The sequence below is a fragment of the Limulus polyphemus genome, unplaced genomic scaffold (genome assembly GCF_000517525.1).
Source record: "Limulus polyphemus unplaced genomic scaffold, Limulus_polyphemus-2.1.2 Scaffold2972, whole genome shotgun sequence".
In the NCBI taxonomy this organism is placed as follows: domain Eukaryota; kingdom Metazoa; phylum Arthropoda; class Merostomata; order Xiphosura; family Limulidae; genus Limulus; species Limulus polyphemus.
In genome coordinates this window covers 40515-50753 of record NW_013668582.1, presented here as the reverse complement: position 1 = coordinate 50753, position 10239 = coordinate 40515, and the positions used below count along the sequence as shown (strand labels likewise).

General features: G+C 36.4%; 1 long non-coding RNA gene across 1 annotated transcript in view; it reads right to left on the bottom strand.

The window, feature by feature from the left end:
• Positions 1-9670, bottom strand: part of LOC111088000 — a 12022-nt gene extending 2352 nt beyond the window's left edge. Inside the window, exons 1-2 of the long non-coding RNA XR_002612628.1 lie at positions 9489-9670; positions 1206-1357 (exon numbers count right to left, since the gene is read on the bottom strand). This is a non-coding gene — a long non-coding RNA (uncharacterized LOC111088000). The remainder of the gene's footprint in view (positions 1-1205; positions 1358-9488) is intronic.
• Between the last annotated feature and the right edge of the window lie 569 nt (positions 9671-10239).

The window sequence follows — 10239 nt, the reverse complement described above, 5'->3', positions numbered from 1 at the left end:
TGCGGATTCGAACCCGCGACCCTCAGATTGTAAGTCGAGCGCCTTATCCACCTGGCCATGCCGGGCCTCTGATTCGATTAAATGGGATTTAATAAGAGATCGCGTCCGTTAAAATACAAAACAAAATAACTAGATAGTTTCGGACCTGAAAGATGTAAGTGGTAGGTATCTGAATAGAAAAGAAGTCTCCTTTAAGATGTTTGGTGTATTTTTTGTATCCAAAAGGGAGAATGTTTCTTATTGCCTAATTCTTTGAACCGAATTGCGGGATTACAAACATTTTTTTATAACGAGCCTATAACTGGAAGTGATGAACGTGTATAGTGACATCGCGTATCGAACTTTAGATTCTTCGCTCTCTAGTCTGGCGCGCTGACCACTTGGCCACGCCAGGTCTTCTTTAGAATGTGAGGGGGTTAGCGATATTTTAAGCAAATCATAAAGACAAAAATTTTACATAGTTATTCTTTTAGTGCGTCATTTACTTTGCGTTGTTTTTTTTCAGTTCAGTCCACTGCAGGAATCGAACACTAGGTTTTATCGTTGTAATTAGTTTGGTGAGCTCTTTTATGTTTCGGAGACGGCGAGCCAGGTTCGACTTCGTAGGTACCACAAAATATCCCACCCCCCACATATGTTATGCGTTATAAGAATGGCAGTTAATCAATCCTTTGACGTGGATGTGGGGTGGTAGGGTGCTACTGACTGGCTGGCTACCCTCCCTTTGGTTACTACTTCAAAATTAGGAATGGCGATAGATAGTCTTAGTATATTTATTGTAAATACAAAACTCAAATATAAGTAGTTTAGTAAAAAAACTTGTATTCAGATAATTTACAATATTTATAGTAATATCTTCTACAAGAAACAATATCGAAATTTCAAAGAACAAAAATCAAAATAGCAAATTGTTTCTATAGTGTTGGTTTCGAAATTGGGCGAATCTTTATCAAGGCAATCAATGTTATTTTAATTCAGAAAACACACAATAGGTATAAGGCAACAGATAATCACACAATATTACATTATCAACATTCTGTACATAAAATTATTTATGTTCAAAAATACCAGCTTGATCTATGTCTTTAACCCATGGGCTTTAAAGTTATTTGTTATGTCTTTAACCCATTGCCTTTTGGTAAAAAAAAACAACAAAAGTTTGGTCTTACACATATTAATTTTTTTGCTTCGATTTAAAAGTTTACCTTTCATTAAAAAAATGCTGGTGAGATGAATTTTCTAGACTTTTCCTTTTTCTCTGTATTGATCGTTAATTTTATAACTGTTCTTTTTTTTCCTCCCGGAGTTCCATACTTCATTGATTGTCTCTATGGAACAGAATTCCGTCAGAAAAATTCTCAAAAGATAAAAATTGACATTAGAAGTTTCACTTTATCCATTTCGTCTATACAGCTATTGAAACAAAAGGATGATAATCCTGTTTTTTTTTTGTCATTTTCGTTCCATTTCTGAAATCAAGGGTTTGCCTGCTGTTGCTGATGTGTGATTAATTGTTCTACGAGAACGACAATAGAGAAGGAATAGAAAAAAATGTGAATCAATTATTTCTGTTTTGACAACAATGAACGTTGGAGGCATGTAGAAAAACCAAGCTGTTGTTTCGGAAACTCATTACCCTCGCCTCCCCCACTCCGAGCGAGGATATTACAATCGGGTCCGTGTGTGTGTGTATGTGTCTATCTGTGTTTCCGCGCGCGTATCTTAAAGATTAATTGATCGATGTAAACGAAAATTTTACATAAGATGGGAAGTCAGTGTGGAACAACCCTCCCCAAATTTGGTCCGGATTCGGATTCTGGATCACTTTGAATATATATGTATATATTTTATAATGGGAGATAGGGCATTTTCGCGGTTTAGGGTTAATAACTTTGTAAAGCGTAATGTGATTTCTACCAAATTTCATGGGCACATTAAAGTTGAAACTTCTCATCACATAACAAAAGTGATTTGGATCGTTGATCATTCTAGATCTGAGAAGCATTTTTCTGAATTTTCGAAGGTGACATTTGATGTTATCCTATACAAACGCACACAATCTCGAAAAGGAGTGGCGGGGCGAGGGTATGCAATCTCTCTGAATACACTTGTTTGTAATCGTATTGCTTTCATTTCTTTCTTTCTGAGTAGAATTAGTTTGCGGACTTACAATGCTAAAATCCGGGTTTCGATTCCACGCGGTGGACAGAGCGTAGATAGCCCATTGTGTAGCTGTGCGTTATAACAACAACTATCTGAATATAATTTATTTTTAATAGGCATTTTGCTTGCCTGATATATTTTTTCTATGGTTAATTATTTTAAATAATATTCGGAAAGTTTAAACTTGAAATACAGTAAACAATTTAATAAACTTTCAGTTAACTGAAAACCATGTATTAATTGAATCTTTAAGATCACACATCTATAATAACACCGAATATTTGGAGTACATCCAAACCAATAAAAACATGTAGCAACAGTTTACACATACCATAAGCAACCACAATGTAAAACAGCGATAGAGATTTTTATTCTAAGATTGTGAAGATGTAGGGATGGCAAAAAGATTAGAAACTAGGGAGCACTTGGGATGGAAGGAAAATTTGCATTACCCATTCCTGCATTCAAACACTCACAGGGTGGATGCATATATAAGTTAGGGGGTGGAATGAAGGAATGAGTAATGCAGATTTTCCTCTCATCCCAAATGCTCTCCAGTTTCTGATCTTTTTTCCATCCCAACAATTTTAAGATAAAATGTTTTATTGCTAGTTGCTGGACATTTTTTTTTTAACGATTATCAGGACAGGTTGCGCCATCTATTGATTGATATGCGTATTGGGCAATATTAAATAATCTGTATTATTGCATATATTTGGGGTTTTAACTAACCTATCGTGAATCATTTGGGACTCTAGGTTGGAAAGGCGCATCTTAGGAAGTTGAAGTGTTTTGGTGTGCAGGCTGGAAGTAGGCACACTGTGGTTTATGAGTCACAGCTGACGGAAAGAAAAAAGAAAAACGAGAACCAGGCTTAACCCTACATAGACATTGCTCAACGCTGCCTAATACCGTAGAACAAGGGGATGAAGAACAGATTTTTCCAAATGGTACCATATCCATGATTCTCAATTCTCAAGATACACGAGGGCTATCTGCGCTCATTTAGAAGGCAATTAGTCACCACCAACCACCACAAATTCTTGGGGTACTCTTTTGCCAACGAATAATGGTGTTGGCCGTCACATGATAACGCCCCCACGGCTGAACGGGCTAGCATTTTCGGTGAAGGGAATTCGGACCCGCGACCCTCATATTGCGAGTAGAGCGCCCTAACCACCAGGCCATGCTCTCTGATACTTAACGTTAACGAATGAAAACAAAAACAAAAAAACATCTACCAACCATCAAGGATTTCGAAAAGATGTCAACAGGTGTAAGCTTGTAATACAGATAACAAATATGATTAAGAGCAAACTGCATCATCTGTGAAGTTAATAATATCATGGTAACATTACGATAATCTAAAGAATAGCAAATTAATAGCAAAATTAGATGAAACAAATTTTGTCCCTAATTACCTTGTTTTACGGTAACGATTAATAAAGCATAATTTCTTATTCAATTAAATTCACATATTTATTAAGGATTTAAATTATCAATAGTCCCCCCGGTGGAACAGCGGTAAGTCTACGAACTTACAACAATAAAATCTGGGATTTGATTCCTCGCGGTAGACACGGTAGATAGCCTAAAGTGGCTTTTCTTAAATAACAACAAGACTCTCAATAACGTAGCTATATTATCCCAGTGAATTTTTAGTAAACGCTTTCTTTTCCTAGTCGAAAAATTAATTTTCAGGTGAACGAAAAAGCACATTTTCTTACACAAGTGTACTATTTACAAATTGACTTTAATTCTCAAATTTTCACTCTGTTTTTATATCATTCACAACTGATAGGATCTATACTGTGTATAATATTGAATAGTTTAATATAATTTGTCTGTTAGAAAAATAAGAAATCCTAGGATTAATTAGTGGAATTAATTCCAATAAGCCCCCCCCCCCCCAGTGGCACAGCGGTATGTCTGCGGACTTATACCGCTAGAAACCGGGTTTCAATACCCGTGGTGGGCAGAGCACAGATAGTCCTTTGTGTAGCTTTGTGTTTAACTATAAAACAAACAAACAAATCTAGCCCCCCCCAGTGGCACAGCGGTATGTCTGCGGACTTATACCGCTAGAAACCGGGTTTCGATACCCGTTGTGGACAGAGCACAGTTAGCCCTTTATGTAGCTTTGTGTTTAACTATAAAACAAACAAACAAACAAACAACATTTCCAATATGAATAGTATTTTTATTTAGTATATCTTGTATGGATTGTATGTTATTATGGAGCAAAGTCACGGACTCACAAACAAACTACTGTGATGAATATATATTTAGTTCAGAAAAATGTGTTTAAAATGTTCCTGGATATGTATCTTATCCGTGATGGATATGAACCTTATCCGTAATATCACGGTTCGGTGTTTTTGTTTCGAAATTCGCGCAATTTCGAGGGCTATCTGCATTAGCCGTTTCTAATTTAGCAGCTAGTCAGCACCACTCACTGCCAACTCTTAAGGTATTAATTTATCAACGAATAGTGAGATTAACCATCACACTATAATGCCCCCACGGCTGTAAAAGCGAGCATGTTTGGTGACGGGGATTTGAATCTGTGAATGCCCTAACCACCAGGCCATGCCAGGCCGTAATGTGACGGTTGAATTAAAACTTACATTGTGTTAAATAACAAAATATAGTTCGATTGCTCTTACCAATCTTCCCAGACCAACGTTTTTATCATATATAAGATAATGCATTAATATACGTCAGTAAATAAATACGCTAAAAAAAAGTAGGACAAATACTTAGACTTCCCTCTGATATGTATACTTCTTTAAAGCACGAGACGTACGTATAAAAGACGAATAATTCTGTAATAAAGTTTAATGTCTTAGTGAAGTAAACGAACAATCACAATAATTTAGGCTTCGTATGATTTGAGATGAGAAGGAATTATTGTTAGTCTAAAAAAAAACAGCGTCTCTTCCAGATGTTTCTGGCTCTCGTGTCGTAATTGATCACGTTGAACAATTTCTTCAATGTTACATCTCTGATCCGGAGTTGACTTTCCTTGTGGTAGAGGGATCATGCAATTAGGACTAAGGTGTTGAGTAGACGCGGATCTTGACATCCCGAAACCCTCTGAGGCTCTTATGTTAGTGACAAATATTACCTTTTGTTTTTGTGCGATGTCAGCAGTGCTTTTAATACACATCATCGTCTGACAGATAGAATTAGGATTAGAAATTATAAAAGAAACAATTGATACCAACAGCTCAACAATGGCGGCAATAACATCATTCTCTCCTATTGCGCCCTCTGGTTAACATTCCTTGAAACAGAATGAAACTGAGAACAAAAAGGATTAGTGATGTAACCACAGACACAAGGACAACCAAGGAAAAGTTTCTTCATTCTATGAAGGTTTCGATATTTCCATGAAAATATCCTGGCAGTACCCGTCGTTTGGAAAACCAAACCAAATTTCGGTTCCCGAAGAGTTGGCTTCATATTCAACCGCCAATTCATAGATAGCCAGTATACCAGATTTAGGAAACCTAGGCCTAGTTGAAGAACACTGTCTAGAACGGCGTTTCGAGTCCAATCCACGCTGACTCCAGAAGTTTCGAGGGAATTTGTTCGGCGATAGACCTATCAACTGTATAGCATAAATTTCTTTCATCTTAACGCCACCTGGTGCGAAGAAAAATATTACTGTAATTATATTACCGAAACGTTCTCATTAACAGCATATTACTTTTTATTTTATAACTAACTCATAATGGGAGCTAACAATCGATAAAACTTTTTTTTTACCATTCTATTTCCAGATATGACACCTACAAGCCACGTGACAGAACGAAACCAAGCTAGTGCTCAACTGATTTAGTTGATTCACCAGATATGACACTCACAAGCCACGTGACAGAACAAAACCACACTGGTGCTCAACTGATTTAGTTGATTAACCAGATATGACACTCACAAGCCACGTGACAGAACAAAGCCTGGCTGGGGCTCAACTGATTTACTTGATTCAAAAAATATTTTAATGCTACTGATTTACATCTTTGTAGTTGGTAGACTGTATTTTGCATATCATTATGAAGGAAAATCTTTTTCGAAAATGCCAACCGGACTTCTAATCTAATCTCTTATTCAATAATATTACAAACGCATTCGAATCCAAAATCTTAAGCCTCTGTTAACGGAGGAGATGCTTTTCGGGGGGAGTAAAGTTTCATGCTGTGGTGTCTCTTACACGTAACAATCCAGTGAAACCCCCAAAATAATACCAATCTACAAACAACAAATTAGATTTGGTGTGTTTTGAATTGCCGGCAAAACCTAGCCGTTCCTGATTTAGCAGTAAAAGACTAGAGGGAAGGCAGCTAGTCATCACTACCCACCGTCATCTCTTGGACTACTCATTTACCAATGAATAGTGGGATTGATCGTAACATTATATCGCCCCCACGGCTGAAAGAGCGAGCGTGTTTGGTGGGACCGAGATTTGAACCTGTGCCACACAGGTTGCGAGTCGAGCGCCCTAACCATCAGACCTTGCCAGGCTTAATTTCGAAATTATATATATTTGATTTAAAATATTCAGTATGGTTTTTAGCAGGAATTTTCTCTTAACCTATTAACATGTTAGCGTATATTACTTTTGGTTGTTTGTTTTAGCGAAAAGCCACACAACTGGTTATCAATATATGACCATAAACTTACTGCTGACCCATCGAGGAACGTTAAATCTTTGTTATGTTTAGTAGAAAAGCGGCCTCATGATTAACTGTATCTTAGCGAATGTTGTTTATCTTAAGGACAGTAAAATCCCTGATAAAAACTAACGTATATGTTGCACGGAAAAGTGAAAGAGCAGTAGTCCACAAAATTGATTTCTTCTTAATAAAAATAATGAACTGTAGTCATAAATTTCCGATTCTCTGATTGGGTAGGGCTTTTTGGCGATTTGCTTTGGAGAATTGCTCTTTGTAGTAAAAATATGAATGTCAAAGATGCTGTATAAGAATTGTATTCTGGGAATCAGTCGATCATTCTTTTATTAAGATAATCTAGAGATTTTCTTTGATTGCTCTTATAGCTAACTATCACTCTGCAGTTTTTCCCAAAATATGTTATTGCTTCAGGTCTCCACTTTTAAAATAAAGTGAAAACTTTAAGAACTGTACACAAAAGAAATGTTTTTGCATTGTACTTCTTGTGGCAGTTTTACTGTTTTGTGCAGTTCACATAAAGAATACTGAAACCTAATCTAAATAAATTCGAGTTTCACTCAACTTTAAATAGCACTCAACTAAAATGTTAAAAAACTCCGTTTACGAATTATGCTAACACAATACTCGACGTTTCGTTTTAATTTAGTTCACTAGAACGTAATTAGAAATGTTGGAAAAGATAGTCGTGGGAAGGAGGGGGTGTGAATTTTAGAGAAAGAGTAGTATGAAGAAAATAACGACTCTGATCTTGAGCTACTACTTACCAAAGAACGGTGGAAGCGACCACCGTGATATAACGCTCCCACAGCTGAAAGGATGAGCATGTTCGGTGATGGGATTCGAACCCGCGACAAGCAGCTCGCTAGTCAAGCTCCCAAACCACCAGCCCGTCTCATTATGTAATGCTTGCTTATGAAATTATGAATTTCTGTGATGAAACAATTCTCATTTTCTTGACTTACAGAGGTTCTTCTGAAAGTGTTTGTTTGTTTTGAATTTCGCGTAAAGCTACACGAGGGCTATCTGCGCTAGCCGTCCCTAATTTAACAGTGAACGACTAGAGGGAAGGCAGCTAGTCATCATCACCCACCGTTAACTCTTGGGCTACTCTTTTGCGAACGAATAGTGGGATTGACAGTCACATTATAACGCCCCCACGGCTGAAAGGGCGAGCATGTTTGGTGAGACGGAGATTCGGACCCGCGACCCTCACTCCTGAAAGTGAGTTTTACTTTCTATGATGTTCCTCAACATTTAGGGCCTTTTTTTTGTTTTTACTGCACCTGTAACATATGAGTTGAGGCCCAACATACTTTTAGTTTAACTCCATACTCTTGAGATTACAGATTTTAAGTTGTTTTCTTTTACATTAGCTTAATATTCATTATATCTAATTGAATATCCTTCAATTCTACTGCGTAGGTTTTAAAAGTTTATATTCAAACAAACAACAACAACATACACAAGTATACACTTATGATCTAAATTGATATCTAACGAACAATTCCCACTTTTGTTTCCCCTAAGAAAAATAATATAAAGATATATATATGTGAGTGGAACAAGTATTAGGGTTACTCTAATTGAATAGTGTGATTGACCGTCACGGTATAATGCCCCTATGGCTGAAAGAAAGAGTATGTTAGGATTCGAACCTGTAACTCGCACGCAATTAAAAAAAAGACATGGACCCACAAACAATTTAGTGCATAAATAATACAGAAAAAAAATTGTTTAAATTGATGGTATTTTTCTTTATTTAATTTGTTTCTGTGACTCGTATGTTATATGGAACTTTTTGATCAACAAAGTCATGGATGTAAAACCAAATCTGGTTCACAAATAGTTTAGAACAAATGTGTTAAGGAGATAAAGGGGTCTCGAAGTCATGGATAATTCTAGAGTTAACACGTCATACCAGTATTTTAGATAAGATTAACAATGAAACTATTTCTTGATAAGCCAAATTTTATTAGTAGTGAATTACAGGACGTATTTGAATGGAGCGTCGTTTCTTTTCTTAGTGCAAAGCTACACAAAGGGCTATCTGCACTCTGTTCACCGAGGGGAATCGAACCCTGGAGTTTTGCATTGTAACTCAGTAAACTGAGTGGAACTGCTAAAAAATATAATAAAAGAAGAGATGTGTATGATTTTAATAAAATAAGTAAAGCCATATTATATTAGTTATCACTTAGGAATATTAGGTTCAAATGTTTGGTCATAAATCAGCCTCTACTAGCTATTTATCTTATATAGCAGCCAGACGCGGGTAGCATGTCTGTTGTAAGGGATCTGGAGTTCGACACATGATGCTCTTGAGCACGCTTTGCACTTTCATCTGTGGGAGTGATATAAAAGTAGCTGTCAATTTTGTTATTTTATTCAAAGAGCGGATAGAATCCTTCTGGCGGGGGCGCTGTTGTCAGGCTGTTTTTCCCACTAATCAGTATTTCAAACTAAGGGATGGGTGTCCGAATCCTACGAGTTTCTGACCTGGCCGTTCAGCATAAGGTGCCGTTCAGGTTGAAATTTCCAATTTTATTTTAAATAGATAACGTTATTAAATTTGATATATAAGCCAAAATATTTCAAAAACAACAACATCAAAAAGAAAAAAAGTCTTACCATAGCTCCACAGACACCTTTTAGAAATGATGAATCACCTTAAAACTTCTCAAATTGTATTTGTTGCTAGTGAGAAAAACAAAACAAAAAACGTGCTATTGTTTAATTTTAACGAAATTATGAAGAGATGAGACCCGATTGCGAAAAACGTCTGCACGTTTGGTACATTTGTGTCGCGCTAGTACACAAGCTTACTAATAAGGTAGACGAAGTATTTTCATTATGAAATTGTTGTGACTCATTCTTTATCTACCCTTCATTATATTGTTATATGTAGCATTTATGACGCTAGAGTTACCATAGTAACGACTGTCTCTTTTATAATGAAAGGCTTGACTTTACAGTTTCCTTATACCAAAGCAAAGCTCCTGCATTAGTACAGTTGAAGAAACAATCGGAACTCCTTTGTCTATTACGAACACTGATGACGCTTTTAGTCACTTTCTATACCATACAAAGCATGCTTGATCGACCTACTCTCAAGTAGTTCAAATACGACCGCATGTATATACATGACCATCTTGTAGAAGTTTTCAGCTGCTACCTACAAGAACTTTGAGTAAATACTTTTAGAAGGCTATTTACACGACCTTTATGTGTGTACTTTTAGATGATTATTTACACTACTGTCCAACTTTAAAATTATAGATCTGCGTTTTATAATTTTGTATCCATGGTGTATAACTTTGGATCTGTTTATCATTATTGGTCAGAGTAAAGAATAAATCCTTGTAATTTTCGCCTATTGTAT